Source organism: Arvicanthis niloticus, chromosome 5 (genome assembly GCF_011762505.2).
Source record: "Arvicanthis niloticus isolate mArvNil1 chromosome 5, mArvNil1.pat.X, whole genome shotgun sequence".
Taxonomy (NCBI): Eukaryota; Metazoa; Chordata; class Mammalia; order Rodentia; family Muridae; genus Arvicanthis; species Arvicanthis niloticus.
Window position 1 is genome coordinate 103,803,422 of NC_047662.1, and position 27,721 is coordinate 103,831,142.

The following is a 27,721-nucleotide window of genomic DNA, read 5'->3' on the forward strand; positions in this document are numbered from 1 at the left end:
CCACCTTGACCCTAAACAGTGAATCATGGAGAGCCTTGAATACCAGTTGTCACACATCATGTTCATTGCCTGTGGGTGATGTAGAGACATTGTCAAACCCTAGTCTGCTTGTCTGTAATTCAGGGAAAGGCAGAAGATATCTAGTGCTTGTCACTAGTGAAATGGAACAAGCCTGAAGCTGCTTCAGGCTTTTTATGTCCCTTCAGTGGCAAGAATATTACTGTTCTGTGGCATAGCTTCAGCCAGCATGCAGGTGCCCAGGAATTAGAAATATTGAATAATCGTAAGAATCAGCTGGATTATCAACCAAACCTTTACACTAGCCATACTTTCATCTTTCCTTTTCTGTTTTCACTTGATCTTCTTTCAGTCTGTCATGAAATTCTAGTGCTTAGTCCTGCAATTCTCTTGTAGTATCAGTGAAAGAAACTGAGTGTATAAGAGTGCATAGGAATGCTGCCTTCCTGCATTGCTGATACTACTGTCTTTTTATGAAGTTGGTTCTGGTTAAGGATAGAAAGAGTGAGTTTTAGCAATGTGTTTACCTTCTGCTTTTGTAAAAATGTATTGTGTGTGTGTGTGTGTGTGTGTGTGTGTGCATGCACGCACATGCACAGTGTGACTGTGGAGGTCTGAGTACAGTTTTTCAGGGATCAGCTTTAGCCTTGATGAGGCAGTTTCTCTTGGCTCTGTTGCACTGTGCACAGTAGCAGGCTAGTCAGCCACTGAGCTTCCTAGTAGTTCTCTTGCCTCAGATTCCCATCTGGATGTAGGGATGCTGGGATTCCTATGTGTCTTTGCATCTGGCTTTTGTTATGTGGATTCCAGGGGTGGAGCTTGGGAAGACAGGCTTGTGTGGCTAGTCTCTATCTACTGGAAAAATCTCTCCTGTCCATCTTTTGGTTCTTAGTCTGAAGATTTATGTAAAAAAAATAATTCTGTTATTTTACAGCCATTTCTTCTGAGTTTTATGTTTTATAAATGCTAATTTTCTAAAACACCTATAGTACAGAATATTACTATGTTACTTTTAGATGAACTGTGTCTATGAAACATTGCATCTTGATCAGTACAACTGTCCCCTCTCCCTTTGTTCCCTAGGAAAATAGAGAGGAAGCCTACATATCCTCTAGCTCAGCTTCTTGCTTATATACTAATGCCTTTAACACAGTGAGTGAATAAAGGCTTTGATATCACTTTGGAATTTGCTTTCCTTTCAGCTTTATTGACTTTAAATTGTTAGATGTAAACGACAGGTATTTACAGTGTCCAGTGTGATATAAATATATGTGCCAAAATGATTACCACAGACAAATTAATTAAACACATGCATCATCTCAGATACTCAGCAGTTTTATATGTGAAGAGAATATTTAAGATCTACTCTCAACAAATGTCAAGTATATATTACAGTATCATTAGTCATAACTACCATGCTAGACACCAGATCTCTAGTGCATGCCCGCTATTAAGGATGCAAATTTTAGCTCATTGATCAATGAGCTTCATCACTCACTGGTACAATTGTTATTCTGGTCTCTACTTTGGTAAGTTAGATTTCCTTTAGTCCCCATATAGAGGTGTTATGATGCCATATTTGTTTTGCTGTGCCTGGTTGATTTAACATAATCCCTCCTAGGTTCATCATGTTATGGAACTGACTTCCTCTCCTTAAAGGTGGACTGGTAATTCACCCTGATCCCACCTGAGCTCACTAATGGGTCTGTCATTCAATGATCAGCATTGAGGAAGTTCTGCTGATACCCAGTGTGCTCTTTCACAAGTTCTTAGATGTGTCCAGACAGGAAGCCCAGTGAATCGATAGAGACACCAACCCACTCACAAAACTTTGAATCCAAAATTTATTCTGTAAATGTAGGGATGGGAGATGGAGCAGAGACTGAGGGAATAGACAACCAATAACCAGCTCAACCAGAGACCATGGGCAAGCACCAATCCCTGACATTATTATGGATACTTTTATGCTTGCAGACAGGAGCTGGGAATAGTTGTCCACTGAGAGAGTCCACCCACCAGCTGACTCAGACAGATGTAGAGACCCATAGCCAAACATTGGATGGAGCTTGGGAGCTCTTATGGAGGAATTGGGAGAAAGATTGAAGGCCCTGAAAAGAATAAGAACTCCATAGGAAGACCAACAGAGTCAACTAACCTGGAACATTTGTTGGGTGCTCTTGGAAACTAAGCCACCAGCCAAAGAGCATACACCAGCTAGACCTAAGACCCCACATATGTAGCATATGTGCAGCTTGGTCTTCATGTGAGTCCTGAACAATTGGAACAGCGGTATCCCTAAAGCTGTTACCTGTCTGTGCACTCTGTTTCCCTAACTTGGCTCCTCTGTCTGGCCTCAGTGGGAGAGGCAGTGCCTAGCCCTGCAGAGATTTGATGTGCCAGGGTGGGGGGATTCTCATGGAGGCATCCATTCTCTCAGAGGAGAAGAGGGGAGGGAGTGTCGGAGGGGGAATGAGGAGGGGGTACAGTGATCAGGATATAAAGTGAATAACAACAACAACAACAACAATAATAATAATAATAATAATAATAAATTATAAAGCTATAGCCATCTTGGCACCACTATTCAGGGCTTAGACACACACACACACACACACACACACACACACAGCATGAAGGTAGAAGAAAGATATGAGATAATAGAATCAAAAATTAGAGCAATTACGAAAAGGACTCTGCACTAGGGAAAGCTGAAGTCATAAAATGCTGGAAATGTCTGGGAAACAAATTTTCCCCATTGCCTTCACAAAGAATCCACCTCCCTTCAACTCTTGTTAGTCTCCTGACCTTCAGAACTATAAAATATTATGCTGTTGTTTCAAGTAACTTGATTTGGGGCAAATGAATTCAGTTAAAAGCAAGGGATAATTCCTTATTCCCAATTTTACCTGTATTTCTTTTGCTGAGAGTATTAAGAAAAGATTTTTGTCTAGAACACAAGAGAATCTGGACAAATATAAATAAATTAATTTCTATTTAAGGGATATTAGTTGACTTATTTGAAATGCTCAAGTGGTAAGGCTCAAGCTAAACTTGCCTTTAGGTATACTCTGGGGTGGCGAGAATTATTTTTTAAAAAATGAATGACTCTGTTAGAGACAGACAGTGGTATAGGCCATAAAATTCTTGTTGAAATCTCAAAATCACATATTTTGCACCATAATAAGAACATTTAATTGAACTACAACATTTTTATTGGTTATTTTATTTATTTACATTTCAAATGTTATCCCCCTTCCCAGTTTCCCCTCCACAAGTCCCTATCCCCTTCTCCCTCCCCCATGCCTCTATGAGGGTACTCCTTCACTCACCCTCCCATTCTTGCCTCAGCTGCTTAGTGTTCCCCTATCCTGGGTCATCAAGCATCCACAGGACCAAGGGACTCCCTTTCCAATGATGCCAGATAAAGCAATCCTCTGCTACATATCCAGCTGGATCCATGGGTACCTCTTGTGTACTCTTTGGTTGGTGGTTTAGTAACTGGGAGCTTTGGGGGTCTGGTAGGTTGATATTGTTGAACTACAACATTTTTATTGGGATGTCTGCAAAAAATTTATGCTAAAATCAGGTGGTTACAGAGGTATTGGCTTTTATCTGGGTCTTGGATTCTAAAACTCTTTTCTTTTTCACTGATCATAGTATCATAAATGACTTGTTGGAATAAAATAACCCTTGACCATGAAATTGTATTATGTATGATTTATGGTTAATGTATAGTTAAGTTCAGTGAAACTAATGATACTTCTATAAATGGTGGAGATGTTGGCTATGATTTAGTAAGAAGCTGTAAAAATAACATTTTATTTTATGTAACTATTATTATTATTACTTTAGAAATATGGTGTCCCTACATAGACCTGTGCTTATCAAAAGTAAACCAGACTGAACTCAAGCACTTAACTCTTCTATGTCAGTGTCACAAGGGCTGGAATTACAGCCTCCACAATGCTTTATAACATTTATAGCTGGAAAAGGTTTTATTACTAACGATCGCTTATCCAAGTCCATTATAGAATATGAAAAATATTGTCTCTAATTTAATAATGAAGTTGGTTGGCTAATATCACATCATAATTTACTTTTATGATCCTATCATTTTGATGTAGCAGTAATAGAAAAAAATGGTACTATTGTTTGAGCGCTTCTATCACCTGGCAAGTTACTGAACAAAACTTACTTAAGGGAGGGACAGTTTATTTCATCTCATGGTTTCTGAGTGATTTTAGACTGTCAGAACAAAGAAACAGTATGGATTGGCTTCCTCTGTTGCAGGAGAGGCATAAGGCAATGTCTTCTTTACACCATGCCAGGATGCAGAAGGCTAGACCAGACTCAAAGTGAGCATGACTTTCAAAGGCCTGCTCTCAGTGACCTGTTCCCAGTCCCCATGCTCTAGCTCCCAAAGGTTCTGCAGCCACCACCTGTAGTCAGAAATCTAACAAAATGAGTCTATTTTACAATCAAGTCATGACACTTGCCAAAGAGGAAACAAACTGCAATTATTCATAAATATCATGATGACATATCAAAATTATCTTATGCTGTTCATTCATGACTCTTAGATATACTGAACATGTCGGGAATGAATAAAAGCAAATAATTAAGACACATTAATGTTCCTAAATAATACAGTTGCTGAACAAATGTCATTTATAAGGGAAAGGTAAATATTCTGACAAATAGGCAATCAACAACATAAAGAAACTGCCGAATGAGAACATTTTCAAGGATGTGCATCGTGCATCAGGGTGGCTATCTTTGGAGGAAGGTGAAGGAGAGATTCATTATGAAGTAAATGACAAGGAAATGAGTGGAGCCTTGACCACACCAGTGACAATGACACTTCGTGAACAGAGAAGAATGATTAATTTGCTTTCTTGCTCCCCAAAAGGTTAAGAGAAAAGATGGAGAATAAAGGATAAGTGCAGAGATGCATTGTGTGCCTGCTTCCCTAAATACCACAAAATAGACATTTGTATAAGCTAACTCACCACTTGAAGGCTGTGTCAATCAGCATCCTTATAGTCATTTTTAAGGTTACTCAAAGTTACAGCTAAGCAAGTATATAAAAGACAGTTTTGTTCATGTCAAAGATTTTGATAACTGTATAATGTGAAGATGGCATACAAACGGAACTGGAAAGTTAGACATAATAACTATTCACAGATGATCCATTAATTTATAAAAAATGGTTTATTATTATTTAGGTACCTTACTATTTTCAGTCTTTTTGTAATAAAGTATTAGACAGACATAATTTAAATAATCTGAGGGCACAACTAAAATCAACAACTCCAGGACAGTATCAAATACTAAGCCAAATAGCTCCAAGAATCAAAAGGGTAAATTAATCTCTGTCTCTCTCTGTCTCTCTCTGTCTCTCTGTCTCTGTCTCTGTCTCTGTTTCTCTCTCTCTCTCTCTCTCTTCCTCTCTTCCTCTCTCTCCCTTGTCATATGCACATACACACAGGTATATTTAGACACATATGAAGGCAATATTGTAGCTGTGAGGTAACGATGTATGCTAATTAGTGATTGTAATGATCTTTACACAGGTTTATACTTTAAAATATCAAAATATTCGTCTATAATTTTATTGATGATTTCATCTCAATAAAGCTGAAAACAATTATTATGGCAGTAGAAAAAGCAACAAACAAAGCCTACAAAGGCAAACCAGTATTCTTCATATAGACATGTGTGTGTGTGTAGACCAGGAGAAGTCTATTAGAAAATCATAAAACGAAAAGCTGAAACATTGAGAGACAAGAGAAAAATAAATAAATAAAATGTATTAGTTACAACAGAAATCCAAATATAATTTGGTATATATATATATATATGTGTGTGTGTGTGTGTGTGTGTGTGTGTGTGTGTTTATGGGGGAGAGTGGGAAGGTATAGAACAGAGGTACAGACAAAGACAACAGGTGTCTTTGTCTTTCTCAGTCATTTTACAGCTCATTCTTTTGAGGCAGGGTTTCACACTTAATATAATGTTCACTTGTTTGATTTGATTGGGACTGTACAGCAATTTCTTTCAACTGAAACATTCTACCCTCTAAGAGGTTCCTTAAAACTTAGGAAGTAGACAACTTACAAGTTTCAGGAAGTCCTAATAACTTATCAAATTCAGAAGACTTTTCCATCCCCAAGTTTACACGTGTAGAAGGACTGCTGAGAAAAGGTGATACTATGACTTTCCAAGCTGTTTCCAAGTCATGAACAGGGATCCTGAATTCAGCTTTCATGATTCATTGTCCATGTTGAGTAGAAGCTGTCTTTTTTTGTGATGGAGCTGCCTTTGAATCTTCCATGCTTCCTACAGGTAAACCCTCACCTATTATTTCTATAAGCAACCTTATTAAACTCATTTGTTCACCAAGTTCACCTCATATCTTCCAAGAAAAAATGTCACAACTTTTGATCTGTAGGTGGACAGTTCTTCAGCTGGTATCATGTGATGTGTCATAATTAAAATGTCAAGCATAATAAAAATATGCATTGGAAAGAAAAGTCTGATTTCTGACTTGGAGCCCATCCACAAGTTTTATGAATGCAGAAATTCCAAGAGCTGAAAAAGATACCCAATTCACAATCGGTTTGTGTTGCAGATGTAGCTTACAGTAGTAATTACTTTAGAGGACAGCATCAACTTGTTTGAGAAAATAACAGTGTAAGAGAATAAAATTGGTATAGTTATTTGGTGTGCGTGTGTGTGGCATGCGTGTGTGTGTGCATGTGGCTAAGCCCTGAATAGTGATGTCAAGATGAGTATAACTTCATAGTTCTTTTCTCATCACATAGACATTCCCAATGTTCATCAACAGTTTGGTTACTTCAGAACTCAGCTTTGAAACTTTAAACTTCATATCCTGCTGTGGTTATCATTAGCATTTGGGTGGTCACAGGATACCATTGCCCTTGGACATGCTTGTGTAATTATCGTCTTTTTGATGTAGAAATCATCTCATAAAGATTAATAATACTCCCAAAGTCTACATAATTAGGCAGAAATAGAATTCAAAGTTTGGTCTCTGTTCTTTCTTTAGTATAGAGCCAATTCCAAGATCTATTTTTTCTTTTTTAAGTTGCTATTGAAAAGAGGTCAGGCTTTTCCTGCTCACCACTGTGCAAAACTCTGTCCTCTTAAGTGGAAAGGCATATAAGAAGTATTAGAAGTAGACTTAAAGGCTCATTTGTGGTGCCTAGTGGATAAAGTTGTTTTTATGTGCTATATTGATGCGTGTCAAACCAGCGTGAGGACACCTGACCTACTTTTAAAAGTCAAATCTTCTGTTGTGGGCTTATGCATTTGAAGCTACAGGCTTTCTGCTTACAGATTTTCCAGTAAACTGGAAGAATTTTATAACTTAACATGCTGAAGCTGTTGCTTATGGCATCTGATAAAGGCACCAAAGGAGAAATTGCCTTAAGCCCTCTAGGAAGAAGAGTAAATAGAATAAATGTTTAAAAGTGACATTCAGATTGAAAAATAAAAAATTCACTGTATACATGCACACACACACACACATCCAAATGTATAGTCTCATAATGAATCTATTCTCATTTTCATCTAGAAAACTTTGGTATATATACCAATATACATATAAACAAATAACATAAATTAATAAATGTGTTATGCTACAATATGAACATAGATGATATATTGAAAATAGATACTGTAGATGAAAATAGTTCTTACTGCATTTAATTAGAATTATGAAATAAGAAGATATTTTAAGAAAATTAAAAACAATGTTCTCTTTCAGGTAAGTCTGACTAAACCTAAGGGCCAAGAGGTTATATAAAGTTAAATACATATATAATTTATTTATGATGGTATTAAATCCATAAAATGATGATAACTATATGTTACCAAGGAAATGAGTCTATGGATTGGCATTTTATGGTAGACAACAATATTTAATCCTAAAGCATTCTTTAGTACTCTCACGAGAAATAATCTGGACAGAGTGAACAGCTGTTCTCACCACAAAACATAGGCTTTGAAAACAGTGTCAACTTTTTAATCAAAAAATGGAAACATTATTATTTACTATAAAAGCTTTTTGTTAGGATTACATAAAATAATCTACGTGACAGTATTTAAAATTATCCATCTTTCATTTCATTTATTAATTCTCTTTACATTTTGTTTTAATTTCTTTCATTGATCCTGAGCTTGGGGCTTTCCCTGGGCTGGAACTAGGAATATAGTAATGAGTAGGGTGAAGTCCCAGCTGTTGTGAAGCAATGTTATTTTGGAGAAAACATGATCCTTACATTAAATTACATTGCCAGTGGTTTACAGTTGTATTGTTAAGGACGAAGTTGTGATGAGTAGTAAGCTGGCAGGGATGACTGCCTTGAGGGTTAAGGTCTCTGAAAGCTGGGCTAGGATTAATTAGGCACATAGGGATCCAATACAAGTAGAAGAAAAGGCATGCTTAAAAGCTCTGAGGTAGGAAATATAAACAGTTTTATGAGCACTGAAGTAGGAATATGAGTCTGGCTTCAAACAAAGACAGCCAAGCATAGGGCCACAGCCTATAATCCCAGCATTCGGAGATGTAGACCTCTGTCAGTTCAAGGTCAGCCTGAACTAACTTCCTAAGTGAGTTTCCAGTCAGCCAAAACTACATAGATGTGTCTCCACAGAAGGGTGAGGGGAGACAGAAAGAAAGAAAGAAAGAAAGAAAGAAAGAAAGAAAGAAAGAAAGAAAGAAAGAAAGAAAAGAAGAAAGAAAGAAGTGGGAAGGAGGGAGGAGGAAAGAAGGAAGAAAAAAGACAAAGGACAATGGCACTTGAACAAGTTGGTAAGAAGGCAGTGGCAGGTTGTCCAGTTCCTGGGTAGATCTTTATATGAAGGACAAAGATCTTCCAAAGACCTTCAAACAAGAGGTCAGTATGATGAACCAATGAACAACAGAGATAGATTTTTTGAAATGAACATAGATCTTATGCCAATTGACCAAGCAAGAAATAGTGGAATCCATGGCATAGTGTTGACATAAGAAATGCAGAGGGGCATCTTTAAGGCATCTCTCTGTTCATGGCCATTCCTATCGATATAAATGCTGCCAGGCATTAAGCATGGTTAAATTTTCAGGGTGAAACAAACATCCTTTTTGTCCATAACGACTGGATTATTGGTGAATTAACTGGTGAGTGTCTTTTTTGCCATCTAAAAAAATTTGTCATTTAATAGGAACAGATAAAACTTGTATGGATCTAACCAGTTGGCAGGTTTCATTTTATCACATATTAGTTGACGAATAGTTTAGCAGTTTAACTTTCTGAAGTTGAGGTTTGGTCCTCTGGAGACATTTTAATCTAATTTCAGAAGTTTCATTTTTCTGAAGGCTATAGAGACAGACATTTTTTTTTTTAAGACAGGGTGAGGGTGTGTGCCCCATTTTTGTCTCTATATTTGCTAACCATTTAGATGAAAAGTAACTTTTATTTGGATACATTTATGACTGTACGAAGACTCCTCTGATTCATCTGAAACTTCCTTGAAAAAAAAATCACAGAAGACACACCTTAGAAATAAATTGAGGTAGGCAGGAGAAATATATAATTTTGGTTAGATAAAAGGTCCAGCTTAAAATGTAAATAAAATAAAAGATATTCTAGCCATTAAGGTGACTTTAAAAAATTCCAAGGCTTAGTGCAAGAGAAATAGCAAATCAGTTTCAGAACTCATGGAATTCAGCCTACTGGTTAGCATAACTCTAATGGGTGTGCCTCCGAGAGGCAGAGCCCTGAGGACTACTTGCCTTGAGGAATTCACTGCTCTGTTTTCTTGAGGTCTTCAAGTCCTTCCTGATCTATTTGTTGTATGAAGATTCTAAGGAAGCTTCTAGCCCCTCAGTTGCCAGTATTACTGGCACTTATAATAACAGCATGAAATAGCATTGTCGCTGGAGCAGATTAATGACTCAATCACCACTCTTGGAAAGAACTTTGAGATATAGATTGTTAGAAATGACCATCACCCTTAGAAAAAATTTGGAGAAGTAGACTGTTATTAAAGTTAGGCTAAGATGTTTTTGTTAGTGGCTCCGATGTAGAAAATCTTAGAGAACAATTTAAAGTTCAGAAAGGCGTACTCTTTATAGTTGAGCTAGAAATTTTTTAAGGTCAAGAAACAAGAACAATGGCAGCCCAGCTAGTATTAGCTGACTTGCCTCTCTTGCCAAAGCTGTGCTGGTGATCAGCATAATGATTTACTTTGTTGTACCCGTTTTTATTCTGAGCTTCCTGGTATGATTTAATAAAAAATTGTTAGTCTATGTAAATCCTGAGGATTTAAAGTAGAAGTGATTGGTTTTTATATAAAAGTTTATATATATTTAAAAGGTATGATTCCTTTTAAAATTATTATATTTCTAAGATAAATAATAAAATAACTGATTTTTTTCTTTGTAACTGCAAATTGCAGCTTGCCAGTAGAGACAAACTAGCTTAGAAAATTACCTTGCTTACTTACACTTTGTTAATCTATTACAAGTTGCTTAGTTACAAATACATGTGGGTTCTGGGGAATATTTTTATTTATCCATAATATGTAAAACATTTGATCATGTGAGGATATGGGAACATGGAATGTCTACATTTTCATTGTAATCATTCACTTAAAGAGTAACAGATGTAACCACGTTGTGATTTTTGTACTGCTTGAAAGATTTTGCTGGGACATATAAGCTGTGGGAATAAAAACAAAGTTGTTGGAACTTTAGTCCATCCATCCACAAAATGATGTATGTGTATGCATACAACACCAACCTCACATCTCTCCCTTGGATTGCTGAGCACACTGTGAGAGCTGGTCTTTGACAAAAGACAAATCACAATCAAACAATATACTACTAATTTAGGCTTTTGTTAAAGCCCATTCATTATTTATGTTCCATATGGCAGGCAAACTCCAGTTACATAGAGGATAATTTAAAACAATAAAGTGCATGACAAATGTCAAGTAGTCTTGACTTACTCTACTATGGAGAAGTTCCAAGGGCATATAGCTCAGGATGAAGCTGTGAATTAAAGAACAAAAATAAGTGGGGAATGTGAAGACATATTCCAGGAAAAAGGGATTGAATATTACCTGGCCTCATAGATTGGAAGTTGGACCCAGTGCTTCATTGCAACATCCTACATGTTTTGTTCCTGGAACCCTGACAAGGGGATATTGTGAGAATGAAGAACTGACAGACATGCAGATACATACACAGAAAAGCTAGGGTCAGGTGGGTTGTGTGCATTCTGATAGTGCTACACTAACTATGATAGCAACCCAGAAGCTCAGTGAATTTGTTATGTACAGCACAGGAATGCAAATGATAGCTAGTCTTGATAGAAGGTGTCTGTTGGTGAGCAGCTATCTGGGAGAATGAAGCTATAGTTGATAATTTTTGCACACAAGAATCAATCATTCATAAACTTTCATATGTGAACAGAGAAATTTGTATTGCATCCTTATGTTTTGTACAGTTGAGAAATTATACATTCTTGAACTCATGTTTTCAGAGTTCTTTCCCACAGTTTTAAGGGCTATCTTAAAAATGACAACATTTACCATTTTTGCTGAGGAACACATTCTCACCTCCTGGACTTGAGCTATTTTTAATTTTCAAGGAGTCATTAACCTTAACAGGGAGAACATTCCCTGAAGAAGGAACATGAAAATATGTATATTATTATACAAATAATCCTATATTATACAATATGTCTAGCAACCATCAAGACTCATGGAGGCCCATGTTCTGCTAGCTCTGTTCCAGGGGTGGGAATTGTTTTATGCCATTTTTTCTGCATGGCAGGACTTAGCAGAAGCTCATCTACATCTTAACTAAGTGACTGATGCCAAGAGAAGTTTGTAAAAGATTTTGCAACCTTGTCATATTCCCAGACACTTAGAAGGCTATTTACACATCTAGAACTGTGGGCATGTGTAGGGCCTTGGACGAGGTAACTCCATTTAACCTGTTACCTTCAGTCACGTAGGACACAGGTAGAGGGCGTGATTAACAAGTCTCTACCTTCAGAGATTTAAATATTAATGAATTATCAAAAGGTCAGGGGCATAGCTAATTAAGTTATTCCCTCCACTTTTTCCTTCCCTATAAAATGAGACTCCCTTGGCCTTTGAAGGGGGAAGCGCGTACCACCTACGTCCATTTACCATATCATGAACAATAAAGCTTTGGAAAACCGAACTCCACGTGTCGCAGGGTCTCTCCATCTGATTCCCAGCTTTTGGAACCCTGGAACCTTTCCGATGCAGCCGCCGGCCTGCCCACCGACAGCTGCATGAATGTGGGACCCTCCGCTGGAGATGTGGGAAGACCGCCCGGGACCCTGATGCCGGACTGCCCTGGGACCCTGCCGCCGCCGGACTCCCTCCCCCCGTCCGCGAGATTTCTTCCCCACAGGCATGAGTGGCAAAGTACTAATAATCTGAGTAACGCCTATTGTTTTTCATAAAGAAAATAATTCTTAGAGCCCGTGTAAAGGTAGAAGGAGTTATATTATGTCTGGAATGTGTGGGCAAATATGCTCACAAACACATATCATGTATATATGAATGAATAAATAGACAAAATTTAAAAATTATTCACAAACAAGAAGTCAAGATTTCATGGGCTTATAATTAAATTTCGTTATTTTTTTTTTTTTTTTGTAAAAAATAGGCTTCAAACTTAGATATCTTGAAAAAATACTAGTACAGGGGTGATATCATATTTATGAAATTTATGAAGCTAGTATTTTTCTAAACTAAACCATATGTAAAAAGAAAAAGACTTAAAGACAGTAACCTTTGTGAATATAGAGGTAAAATATTTCCCAGAAGCAAACCAAATCCAACAGTGAGTGGAATATATTTTGTAACATGGCCAAGTGATATTTGTACAAAGAATACAGTTAGTTTGAAATAGAGAGCCCAAGCAATGTAATATATCACAAATCAAATAAAAGAAAAGAAACACATCTTCACAATAATGCAGAGAAGTGTGCCAATCTAATCTGCACACTAGGCATGCAAGCTTCATTGATCTGTTAGTATTGACATCATCAGTATCAGCATAATGAGGAAAAGTCATGGCACAGAAAACAGTAGATTTTGGCTTATAGATATATAGTCAGAGGACTGGCAACAGTAGCAGCTTGGCACTCTTGAGGACCTTATAATATGAGTGAGAGGAATAGATTGGAGATTATATATTGAAGTTGAATGTTAGTTGAGGACTCCAATGGGTTTGCTCTAATAACAACTCTCCTTTTCCATTTTCATATTTTTGATGCAGCATCTCTGAAGCTTACTGTGTAGACTTAGCTGTGGTCTCTTGTCTCTGCCTGTCAAATGGTAGGATTATAGGAGTATACACCTAGCTACACTTTCTGTTTGGATTGCACCATTTCAGGAGAGATACTTTAATTTCTTTTGTGGCTCCATCCCCCTCTCTGCACTGCTACAGTAGAGACCAAACCTCCTGCATGTGAGCCATTCCAATGTTCAAACTTATCCTACTGATACCCTGAGTGATAACGGTGACCTCATCTATCAGACAAAGGGCATCTGTGAAAATCCTGAAACTAACACTCAGTTCAAGACTGAGTGGCTGAAAGCATTTCCCTAAGATCAGGAATGAGACAAAAACATGTAATCTCCCCATTTCTATTCTGCATTAGAGGAGAGGTTCTAATTATGCAACCAACAAGGAAAAAAGAAAAAGGGTTTGTTATGAAGGAAACAGTAAAACAGCTTCATTTGCTGTCAGCAAGAACTCACTGATCAGAAACCCCAGTAATTACAACACAAGTCCTTGAAGCTCATTAATGAATAGAGCAATAACAGCCTGCAATCTAGTATAAAATAACATATGTATCTATAAAGTCATAATGAATATTATAAATACAATGTAAAGAATCCAATTTACAGTAACACAAAAATTACATAGGATTAAGTATTCCAAAGAAATATCAAAACTATACACCGAAAACTACAAATCACTCCTGAGATAAATGCCAGGGGAAAGAAGACAGAAATTGTGGAAGGAGACTGCTCATGGATCACAAAACAATAAATGTTAAGTGCAAACCTCCCCCATAGCTATTGACTTAATGTAATGTAAGGACTTTGCAAAATCTATGATTGCCTAAAAGTCCTACAATAATTCAAGGGATCATGAATAGCAAACAAGCTTGTAGAAGGAGGGCAAATTCAAAGTTCACACTTGCTGATTCCAAACTTACTGGAAAGGCACAGAATTTTTTGGAGGTCACACTGCTGAGGTTAGACCTGAAGATCAATAGTGGAACTGAAAGGCCCACACTGATCACATAGAAACTGACCACACATTGGTAGACATTTGATTTTGACAGCAGTGATAAAAAGCACTTGATAGTGAAAGAGAAGCTGATGCTATGGCATATTCTCAGCCCAGGTATTCCTTTATAACTCAGTTAGTTGTCAGTCTTCTCTTGAATACATTAAAATATGATGTAGTCAACATGGTGTTAAAGTTTTTGATAACATTTTCTAATAAAATTTTTGTCATAGAATTTTGAAAATATACTCTGATATTATTGTCTCAATACTCTTGATACCATCTGCATATTCTTAAAATAAACAAATGATCATTATATGATTTTTTTAATCACAGAAAAAACACAAATAAGAGAATTCAAACAAGATCTATTCACAAAACATAAAATAATAAAAATAATTCGGCATATGTATTCTACCTTTAATAATAATAAAAATTTACAACATGTCAAGTTTTGAAATGACTTGGTTGGAAGTATTTTAAGTATAAGCATTGTGTGTTCGAGAAAGTAAAAACTTTAAGTAGTATGCTTATTTTGAGGTAGAGTCTTATGATCAATTAACAAGTTTTATCATGAATACTTTAAATTTGTTTACATTAAAATTCTATGTAAAATGTAAAGATAGGCTGGTGTAAAGTTTACATTGAAAAATGAATAAAAAATAAATGAAAATGTGCATCAAACTGAAGATAATACATAATAGAAACTCACATGGCATATTCATATGATTTAGGTACTTTCCTTACCCTATTATTTAGAAATTAAACACTGAAGTAGCATTATAATTCTATGAGCAGGTGTTATTTTTATTTCATAATGGTAAGTTGAGGCAGGGAGAGCTTGAATACCTTGCCTAAGCCTTCATTGCTTATAAGCAAAAAGAAAGAAACTGAATACCTTTCTGTAGGGACCATAGTTATTTTACTTTAATGGTGGTAGTATTTTCAATATGAAGCTACTTCAACTTAAGATAAAGTTTATCAGGTGAAATAAAGAATGTATTTTATTTGCTTGGTTTGTTGTTGTTGCTATTTGTTGAGATAGGGTCATGCACACGAAGACTAGCCTCAAACTTATCAAAGATGGTCTTGAAATCCCAAGTCTCTTGCAGCCACTCTACAAATACTTGCATGTAGGTATGCCTCATGAAGCATACCTTAAAATGTGTTTTAAAGGCAAGACATCAATTTTCAACATTATTTTGTGGAGTGAAAATAAATTCTCTGTGAAGTCTTATATTCCAGCAGCCTTGCCTAATGCTCAACTGGATGCTGAGGGAAACAGGATCAGATTCAAGAGCTACAGGTACATTAAATGTCCATCTTAACATCTTTCATTCCTTCTCCCAAAAACTGTTCTCCAAGGCATCAGTCTAGCATATCTCACCAAACAGCAAATGTAGAGAGGTAACACTGACAAAATGATTGGGGAAATCTGTGTCTTAAAAAGAGGAGTTAAAGAAAGGACTGAAGGAGCTAAAGCAACCCCACGGGAAGAACAGCAATATCAACTAACTAGGCACTCCAGGGCTCCTAGGGACTAAAACAGCAACCAAAGAGTACACATGGAAGGACACATGGCTCCTGCTGCATATGTAGTAGAGGATAGACTTGTCAGTCATCAATGGGAGGAGAGGCTCTTGGTCCTAGGAAGGCTGGATATCCCAGTGTAGGGAATGTCAGGGTGGGGAGGGAGGAGTGGGTGGGTGAGTGGGTTAGTGCCCTCATAGAAGCAAGGTGAGGGGGAATAGGATAGGGGGTTTCCAGAGGGGAACCGGAAAGGGTATAACATTTGAAATGTAAATAAATATGTAAATAAATGTTAAAAATGTAAATAAATGAAATAAATAAATAAAATATCCAATAAAAAATAAAAGAGTTTTGTAAATTCTTAGAAATATTAACTCATCTGTTGAAACTATGAAAAATATTACACATTTGCATATTGAACAGTATGGCTCTGTAGATGAATCATGTTTGGTTGTTTGCTCATTGTGGTTGATGGAAAAATAATATCTATTGTAATGAGGGCAGGACGGAGATAATGCACTAAGGGCCATCCCCTGGTTCTGTTGGATTGAGCTTCAGATTGAATTGTCTTTTACAACTGAGTCATCGTTTTGCCTTAGTCAGAAATAAAAAAAATAAGTCAAAGGCTAGAGAGAAGTTTGACTTTAGTCCCACAGTGAAATTTGAATCATTGTGATTAGAAATTGATCTGAATAATTACTACAATGAAAGATCTTTGAAAGCTCAACTGGTAAAAACAGTCTCTACCGTTGGAATTAGTATCAGACTCATATGACATTTTATAAGTAGAATAAGGTAAAATAATTAGCCAGAAGACATCTGAATATGGGCTTTAACTTTCTTACTCCCATTATTTAATTTTTTTTCAGAAGTTCACATACACACAATAACATAAGATAATATTTACTCCCATTTTCTGTTTATTTTTGCTGTCATACTAAGTATAATTAGGATTCATATGTGCCTAGATGTGGGCCCATCCACCAGAGCATGAAAAACCAATTGTCTTAGTCAGGCTTTCTATTCCTGCACAAACATCATGACTAAGAAGAAAGTTGGGGAGAAAAGGGTTTACTTAGCTTATACATTCACATTGCTGTTTATCAACAAGGAAGTCAGGACTGGGACTCAAGCAGGGCAGGAAGCAGGTGCTGATGCAGAGGCCATGAAGGGATGTTACTTACTGGCTTGCTTCCCCTGGCTTGCTCAGTTTGCTTTCTTATAGAACCCAAGACTACCAGCTCAAGATTGGCACTATCCACAATGGGCCCTCCCCCTGATCACTAATTGAGAAAATGCCTTACAGCTGGATCTCACGGAGGCATTTCCTCAACTGAAGCTCCTTTCTCTATGATAACTCCAGCTTATGTCAAGTTGACACACAAAACCAGCCAGTACAACTATATTCTCAAATAAAGATTCTTCCTCCTTCAGCAGTTATCAAACACAAAATGTTCTTCACTATGGGTTGCAGACTGGACATTACTTATCTATGCAAGAACTTTGTCTGCTTGGTCATGTGCAGTGCCTGTCCTGTGCATGTAGATACAGTTACTGTGTAAGTTCATGAGTATACGAGCCATGCCATGTTCAGAAGACAGAGTTTCACAGAAATCCAATCCCATAGCTCTTACATTCTTTCTGTCTCTTCTTCCACAGTATTCTCTGTGCCTTAGTGGTAGGGCACTTAATATAGCTCCTTGGGATTGAGCATCTGAGCTGAACACTCAATCTTTTATTCTAAGCACACAGGCCAGTCATGCATCTTGCTACTGTCTGATGCCCACTGCAAAAAGAGGCATCTCTAACCACACTGAGAGTACTCTAAGTCTATGGGTATAAGCTTTAGAAGGCACTTTGGAATCATAACTATTTAGAGGGAAAACATCATATTCTATCATAGAGCCTATAGCCTTTCCCAGCCCTTAGATTTTGATTAGGATTACAGTACCAGACGAAAATAAAATAAAATAAAATAAAATGAAATAAAAACCCTTCCAATGGAACAGGACTCAAATTTAATCAGAGACCTGTTAATTACCCCAATAACAGTCATATTATTATTGTACCAATAGGCACACCTTGCTTGACAGGTTTGTACTGTAGCATGCAGAGTCTAGCCCTGTGTGAGATTACTAATGTCTTTTCTTCTCTGACAACCTGCATGTCATTTCTTGGCACTATAAAACCTAGTTATCATGACAAAGATTTTCCAGTCATTTTGAGAATGATCTCTCTATATTCTACAGAGAAAGTAAACGGTGTCCTCAGCAATAGGGCCTTGCCATGTAGCCATGGATACTAACCAATGGCAATGGCAATAACCTATGTGGTTTGGGAGACATCTGGGTCAATCTGACAAATAACCTACAGGGATGTACCTTACTTCTCGTGCTGTTATTTTCATTTAATAACTCATGTATTCTGAAGCAACACTGTCCATCCATGCAAGGTAAGTTCATATGACCTCTTTTTCTTAAGTTTTATTTTGAAATTAGTTTATTAGCTAGCAAGTTCCCATGGGTGTTTTCATACAGTCACCATTTGGTTTCACCAATATACTACCCCATCTCCTCTCTACCCCTTCCTCATCCCTACTAAATTCTTTTAAATCCTTGCATCACCATTTTTCTTTCATTTCACATGTGTTTTACCATCTCTGAATGATTTTTAAGTTGGGGTGTGGGACAGTGGACTTCCATAGACTTCTTAATGCACCTTCCTTTGAGTTATCCCTCTTTTGTACCCCTTAGCTTTACCTGTATATCCAAGTCTCTTCTATCTTAGACCTTCTGCACCCAGTATTTTTCCTGTCTGCTTTCATTTTACCTACAATTTACTGTGCCCATCCCTTAACATGTAGTTCTATCATTACCCAGAGAGAGGTCCCTTTCTTCTTTCCTGAATTTTGCCTGAGCTCTAAGTTAAACAATCAAAACAAAAGATTTGAAATTAGAATCTACATATGAAAGATATCATATTGTACTATACTTCTTGGGCCCAAGTTACCTCAGTCCACATAATTTCTCCAGTCTATCCATTTATCTATAGATTTCATGTTATTTTGCTTTTCAACTGAGTCTTACTTCTTTTTTTATTAGATATTTTCTTTATTTACATTTCGAATGTTATCCCCTTTCCTGGTTTTCTGACCTCCCTGGAATCCCCCTATTCCATCCTCCCTTCCTCTGCTTTTATGCGGGTATTCCCCCACCCACCCACCCACTCCAGCCTCCCTGCCCTGGCATTCTCCTACACTGGGGCATTGAGCTTTCACAGACCAAGAGTCTTTCCTCCCATTGATGCCTGACAAATCTATCCTCTGCTACATATGTGACTGGAGTCATGAGTACATGTGTATGTACTCTTTGGTTGGTGGTTTAGTTCCTGGGAGCTCTGGCAGGGTCTGTGTTGGTTGATATTGTTGTTCTTCCTATAGGGTTGCAAACTCCATCAGCTCCTTTAGTCCTTTCTCTAACTCCTCCATTGGGGATCCTGTGCTCAATCCAATGGTTGGCTGTGAGTGTCTGCCTCTGTATTTGTCAGGTTCTGGCAGATCAGACAACTATATCAGGCTTCTGTTGGCATGCACTTCTTGGCATCCACAATAGTGTCTTGATTTGGTGACTGTATATGGGATAGGATAGATCCCCAGGTGGAGCATTTCTGGGTACATACCCAAAAGATGCTCCAACATATAACAAAAACACATGCTTTACTATGTTCATAGCATCCTTATTTATAATAGCTAGAAGCTGGAAAGAACCCAGATGTCCTTCAACAGAAGAACGGGTACAGAAAATGTGGTAATTTACACAATGGAGTACCACTCAGCTATAAAAACAATGACTTCATGAAATTCTTAGGCAAATGGATGGAACTAGAAAATATCATCCTGAGTGAGGTAACCCAATCGAAAAAGAACACACATGGTATGCACTCACTGATAAGTGGATATTAACCCAAAAGCTTACAATATCCTAGATGCAATTCACAGACCAATGAAGCTCAAGGAGAAGGAAGACTGAAGTGTGGGTGCTTTGGTCCGTTTTAGAAGGGGGAACAAAATACTCACAGGAGGAAATATGGGGACAAAGTGTGGAGCAGAGACTGAAGGAGAAAGATCATCTAGAGACTGAATCATATTTCATTGTGTATATGTACCACATTTTTCTTTTTCATTCACCCATGGACAAACAACTAGACATTTCCATTTACTAGTCATTTTCAATGGAAAGACAAAAACTGTAGGTTTGCAAATGTCTCTGTAGTAGTATATAAGCTTCTTTGTGTATATTCTTGAGTATATTTGAGTCATATGGCAATCCTAGTTCTAGATTTTTGGGAAGTCTGCAGAATGATATGCAATGTGGCTGATTTAATTTAAACTTTCAAAAGTGTATAGGGGTCACTTTTTCCCACGTTCATGTAAGCACTTGTCATTTATATTTCAGATGACAGCCATTCCTAATGTAGTGAGATAAGAACTTAATAAGTTTTAAGTTACACTTCCCTGAAGTCTAGTATTGTTGAACACATGGTCATCAAAGTAGAAGGACACAAAATCAGCATACAAAGTAGTAGCCTTCCTGTCTTCCAATGGCAGACAGAGAAAAAGACCAGGACAACAATCCAATCACAACTGGTAGAAGAAAATAAACTACATGAGAATAAACATGATTAAAGGAAGGAAAGACCAACCACTACAGTGAAAACTTGAAGACACCAAAAAAAGATACTGAGAAAGACACTAGAAGACTGAAAGATATCCCATAATCATGGATTAGAAGCATTGATTCTGTGAAAATGACCATCCTACTAAAAAACTATAGATTTAATGTAATCTCAAAAAATTCCAATGCTATTGTTAATAAAAATGGAAATAAAACAATACAATATTGGGGGGGGGAATAAGTAAGTAAGTAAGTAAATGCAACAAAACAAAAAACCCAAATCCCAAGGAGAGCAAATCAATCTTGAACAAAAGGAATATTGGGCATCAAGGTGGTTTGAATGAGAATTGCCTCCTGGTCTCTTGTGTTTGAGGTTGGTAAACCCTTTTGAGGGGATTAAGAGTTGCTGGAGAGAATGTTGTCACTGGAGATGGACTTTTGAGGTTTCAGAGCCCCTTGGCACTCTCAGATGCATTCTCTAACTGCCTCCAAGTTGCAGATAAGATTAAAGCTCTCAAAAACAGCTGCAGCATCACACCTGCTGGCCTGCTGCCATGCTCCCTACCATCATGATCATGAATTCAGCCTCTGATGCTATAAGCAAGCTCCCAATTAAATGCTGCTTTTCATAAGTTGCCTTGGTAATGTGTCTTGTCAAGGCAACTAACAATAAACTAAGGACAAATTACAGTTACTGAAAGAAACCAGCTTTAGAATGTCCCTATTGGACATCCATTGTTACTACTGCCTAACTTCCACAGATCCTAAATGAAAATTATATCATACAACCATAGTATTAAAAACATCATGGTACTGGTTCCAGACAGACAAATGGATCAATGGCTTAGAAATGAGCACGTAGATAGAAGTCCACAGTTACCTCATTTTTGACAATGTCTTTGGAGGATACTGTAAAGAAAATACAGAATGTTCAACAGATAGTGCTAGAAAAATTGAATTTCAACATGAAAATGAATCTAGATCTTTATGTCTCTCTCTACATAAAACTCAACTTCAAATAGAACAATGCCCTCAGCATAAGACATGATACATTGAAACTGCTGGATATAAAAAGCAGAAAATATATCTCAATTTCAGCATGGATTTTCTGAATAAGACTCTGGTAGTACAGGAGATGTAGTCAACAACTGACAAATAAATTCTCATGAAACTGAAAAGCTTCTGTACAGTGAAAGAAGCCAAAGTCACTTATTAGTGTATCCCACAGAATGGGAAAAGTCTTTGCAAGCTATTTACCCTATACAATGATTTGTGTCTAAAATACACAAAGAACTAAAACAAACAAAACAACTCTCCCTAAACAGAGAACGAACAACTCAATTGAACACATGATTTTCAAATATCAAATGTGTAAATGGATAGGAAATGTATCTCTTATTATTTAAACTCATGTATTATTTACAATTAAATATGGCAGACATGTTTGTCCTTTCAAAGCACTGTCATTTGCTTCTCACATAAGAAACATACTATTGACACCATTCTGGACTACAGAGTGAGACCCTATCTCGAATAAACAAATAAACAAACAAAATTTTATTCATTGAAAAGGAAAGTGGTCTTCTCTTTAGCTGTCCAATGAAGAAATAAAAATATCTGACTAGTAACTAGAGAAATCTGATTAAAGTGATTTGAGCATATTCTGATTCTTTCCATATAAATTTGTCTAATGTAGAGTCACCATAATGTCTATAGAACTTCACAGTAACCCACAAAGTTTAAATTTTCTAATGTGTCTGATATTGGTGAAAAGGCTCAGCAGGAAAAGGCAGCTGTCAGCTAAGCCTGCAACATGAATTCAAACTCCTGGATCATGTAAAAGTAGGAGCAAACAAGCAATTCCACAAAATTTCTCTCTGACTCCAAGTATGTGCATCGTCGCACACATGAGTCTCAACACCATATAGACAAACAAGGAAATAAGTAACTATTTCAACTGGCCAAAGGTGGATTAATGATTTAAAACATCTAAAATCTTTATTCCCTCTAACATCTCTAGTACATGGTCAGTTACAGGCTGCTATGGGGCCAAAGAGTCAGAAGCCTCCTGCCTCAGCAGTACTGAGACTGAAAGAATATTCTACCAAGTCCAACTCTATTATATATAATATTTATAACAGCCATTTCAAAATATATTTTCTACATGAATGAGTAAATTAAATATTATATTTTATACAATTCTACTACATTCACATTGATAATTTTTAACTTTCAAGTTTTTTTTACTATATAAGGTATATTTATTTAAAAGTAAGGAATAATATACAAAAATGCAAATAAGGTTCATTTATCCAAAGTACTCTGTTTGTAAAATGAATTTATTGTTTATGACATCTTGTTTATAATTCTCTTTTACTTATATTTTCTTATGTTTTGGTACTGCATGTCCTGGTTTTCAAATTTATTTTTAATTTGATTTTAAAACTATAGAGTTTAAAGATTTAGACAATCCAGTGTTTATTTCACATAATTCTGAAATATATCAACGCAAAGTAAAATTACATATATCTACCTTAAAAAAGTAAAAACATTAAAAAAAGAAACATACTAGTTAGTTTGGAAGGACAATTGGCATTCATATGGAACCACAACATTGGCATTCACAAGAAGCTACAACAAAAGGACTTCTTCATGCCATCAGTCACTGAAACAGAGAGAACATTCAATTGCTCTATGAAGCAATACAATAAATTCACTGAGAAAACAACCTTAGCATGTCTTCACGGTTTAGGTGTCCACTGTTCCTCCTGCCATCCTCCTTATAGGCAATGTAGTATATGCTCCTTATAGTAGCATATGTTAGTAACATGTGTCCTTGACAGATCACAATGATTCTGAGAAAAGAAAAAAATTATTATTAATAACTAAGGTCTTATCATTTATAGTTTCTCAACAAAGCTAAAGAAAATTTTGATTGTTTTTATATTGGAATTAACATGTTATATAAACATCAGTATTGATATAGAAGTTCCTGTCAGTGATTTAGATTAAAGCAGAACAATTTTACACATGTTAAGTCACTCCTATAACATCGAGTTAACATATACACACGTTGGTATTTCAGCTCAAAGTTAGAAATAAATATTTCTTTTTGTATTTTCACCAGCTATTAGAGAACATATACATCATAACAAAGTTTTGTTTTTATTGTTGTTCTGATCTACAATTTACTATCTAGTCTTAGTCTGTATTATTTAGTGGTGAAGTTGTATTTTAATTGACAAATGAGAGAAGGTATAACATCATAAACACTTGATGCATATACTGTGGCGCAGGATGATGTGAAAATGGGTACACAATAAATCAGAGACAGAGGACTAGCCAGCTCAATTCTCAAAGAGTATAAAATCAAAGACAGCAATTAAGCATAAGAGACTTCATTCTGTGATTTTTCCTTTTATTAAGCTTAATGAGACCATAAGTTATACACAAGAACTTTTAGAATATGCATTTAAGTGCAGAATAAGGTGAATATAGAGATAGACAAGCTAAGCGAAGACAAATTAAAACAAGACAGAAGACTATCACATTATAAAGAGATAGAAAAGAAACATGGAACAATTAATTCCTTATGAAAGAAAGTCTGAGGATAATTACATAGAATTCAGCAAGAGGAATCAGAGAGTTATGGACAATAGACATAATGGAGAAAGACAATGCTTGTGGAGTCAATGACTAATCATTAAAATATTTTGAATGACCCTGAGCTTAGAGAAAACTCTTTTAAAATTGTACACAAAAGGATTAAAGTATCTTAGAAAATATTATTTTAGTAATTAAGAACCTGCATTTTTCCTCATAGAACTGGAGAAGGACCTGAAGGCCTTCAAGGGTAAGGTTATTTTACCATTGAGCTATACTCTCAAGCCAATGTAGATTTAATAAAGAGATCCTTTGTCCAAGGAAGAATAGCCCGAGGAAAAGTGTTGTTTATTCCTTAAAGTTTGAAAAAGTCTAATTTTGTGTATTTATTTTGAAAAAACTTATAAGTACAAGTAGAAAATTAATTAAAAGTGGCAAAAAGGGGCATGTTAAAGAAACTTTCAATGAGAAATGAGTGGATGTGTGTAAGGGATTGTACTAAAGCTTCTTAATATTATATACTGTTTCACATTTTGTCAAGTTTATATTAATGAAATGTTGCTTTTTATTTACCAGATTGTCCAAATTCTCCAATGTTTGAAAATTTGCAATTTTGGCACAATGTAGAAAAACACTGTAATAAACTGCTGGTAGGCACACAAATTAAGTAGCCATTTGAGTGGAGGATTGGAAAATAGCTCTCAGAATTGATTACGTTGTTGAAAGAGATGTATTGCTTAGAGGAGAAATCTATTATGTGGGAGGAAGGAAGCCACCAAGGTTAGTTAGGACAAAAGAATTAAACTAATGAGCTAGGAAAACCACACACATGAGACAGGACCTTGGAGGGGAAAAATGAAAACAAATATACAATTCAGATGGAAGAGCAAAGGACTGGGATATTTCCCCAATTTTATTCATATTATCCAGAGCAAATGCGAGTCTCTCCATAGAAGCAAAAGTTCTCAGCCAAAGCATGCCATTCAAACTGCAAACTCTTGTTCAGGACTTAAGCCAGCAATACAGGACAAAAGGGTTAAACATTAGAAAATGCCAAGAAATGGGTTCTCCTAGAAGCAGAGTATTCTGACTAATTTCATTTTGGAAGCCTTGGGGAGGGGAAGACACTTGGAAGTATTCTAAATGACACCTGAGTGAGGAATGGCAGTGGCCACAATATCAGGATGCAAGAATGCTTGCTGGGAGGCCAGCTGCAACTTCTTTCTCCATCACACCAATCCAGTAGATGAGAAGATATTATGCATTTCTGTTTATATCTCTATTTTATCACCACATCTCTCTTTATTGTTTCTCAATAAGTTCCACTAACTTTATACTCTTCAAGAAAATACAGTCATTCTCAGTCATAAAATAGCTATTCTTGCACATTAGTTAAAATAACAGCAACAAGGCAATGAGACAGTTTAAGAATTTTAGAGAAGATGCAAAAATATTCTATTAATTTGAAAAAAAACATTTTGTGTGTGTGTGTATGCAAGCATGTGCATGCATGCACATGTGAACATAAATATGAATCGTCACAAAGAATTACAGAGGCGTAGAACTACAGTCTGTCATTTCCAAACTGGAGACCCAGGAAAGTTAGTCAACTGGTCCTGTAATTAATTGATAGTCAAGGGCCTGAGGGGCAATGAAGGAAGAAGCTGGACAGGGAAGGGGAACAGAGTCAGTAACAGAGAATCAGAAATGCAAATCCTATCTGAGTTTGAATTTGCAAGATCTATGAGCTCAATGTCAGAGGACCAAAGAGGGATGTTCTATTCAACTCAAGAGTACACATTATGCTCTCTTTGCTTTCACTTTGTTCAGGCCCTAAAGGAATTGAGCAGTGCCTACACTGATCATCTTTCCCCATCATTTTACTCACTCAAATCCCTTACAGAAAGACCTTCACAGATACTCATAATGGTTTACCAGACAACTTAGCATCCTCAAGCCCATTCAGGGTAGTATATAAAAATCAGCCACTATCTCTGAGGGCTGTTTCCCTTCAAATGAATCTTTTCAAAGCTGGACATGGTATCTTAGCATGTAATTCTAGCAGTTGGGGGTCAAATGTAAGAGGTTCATGAGTTCAAGGATAGCCTGGGCCACACACTGATTTAGAAGCTAATCTGGGTTTTATGGAAATACTTCATTGAAAGAATAAATACTAGGGTTGTGGCTTGTCTTAAGTTCTAAAGTACATGTGGGCCATCACAAAGGTCTGAGTTTGACCTCCAGAACCCCTATGAAATGCCAGATGTAGCCTCAGTCTGGTAAGATATGGCAGTTGGTATCATAATGGCTGGAATGTTTTGAGACTGATGTAACACTTTCTGATTAGATTTATTTATAGCTTGATCTAAAAGATGGAAGGATGTATTACTATTAACTGGGGCAAAGTCCCATGGATCTTCAGGTCTTGGGTACTAGGAGGGAACTCAATCCTATTATTTTGCTAAATGGGCATACTAATGACTCATGTTTTAAGTTTCTATTTTTACACCCATAGGCCAAGGCAGCTCTAAACCCTCATCAGAGGAACTTATTTTCAAAGCAGATAGTGATTAATAAATGACCCATAGCTGGTCCCAACATATGAAGAATAAAAGACTGTGGGATCCCCAACTCTAAATGAAACTGTTATATCACACTGGCTACCCACAAGGCTCAGGGACCATCACTGATATGTTTTGTAAAGTGTGGTATGGTTCAGTGTGAGGGGTACCTTAGCAGGCCTATGCTGAGGCATCCCTCCTCCCTGAGGTAGCAATCATAAGATGGATCTAGTATTGAATGAAGTTTATCTGGAGACATGGTAATGGGGTTGAGAAGGGAGTAGAGACAGAGAAAGACAGACAGGAGAGAAAGAGAGAGAGAGAGAGAGAGAGAGAGAGAGAGAGAGAGAGAGAGAGAGAGAGAGAAATACACTGGTTTAGAACATGTGGACAGAGGGGGAGAGAAAGGGAGAAAGTGATTAGAGAGAGAAAATGGTCAGAAAGAGCAAAGAGGGGCCAAATATTTCCTTTTATAGACAGCCAAGCCTACCTGGCTGTTGCTAGGTAACTGTTGGGTAGAGCTTAGAAGGAATGCTAACATGCTAACAATCATGGAAAATGGAGTGAAAAGACTGTAAAAAGTAGAGGTTGTAGACATCTATAGCAAAACAACATGTCTGTGTATGACAGCATCATTGCATACAGGAACTGTGGCTGTGACTGTATTTCACACATAGCCTGCACAGGATCAAGCCAGCCAAAATATCAGTATGAATGAAAAAGGACCATCTAGTAGAGGAGCTATTGTCAAGGAATGGCTCCTGGGGAGATTGATATCAGTTTTCTTTGGGGATGTTGGCCCTCTGAGAAAACCCATATTCTTATACCATGCATATACAGGTAGCATAAACTGGACTCGGTGGGTTTTATAACAAGAGCGTTTATAAAGTTGAAAAAGTAGTATGTATTGGGGGGGTATGATAAACTAGACTGTAATGAAAAGGGATTGGGTTAGATTTTAAAAATTATGTAAATATGTAGAA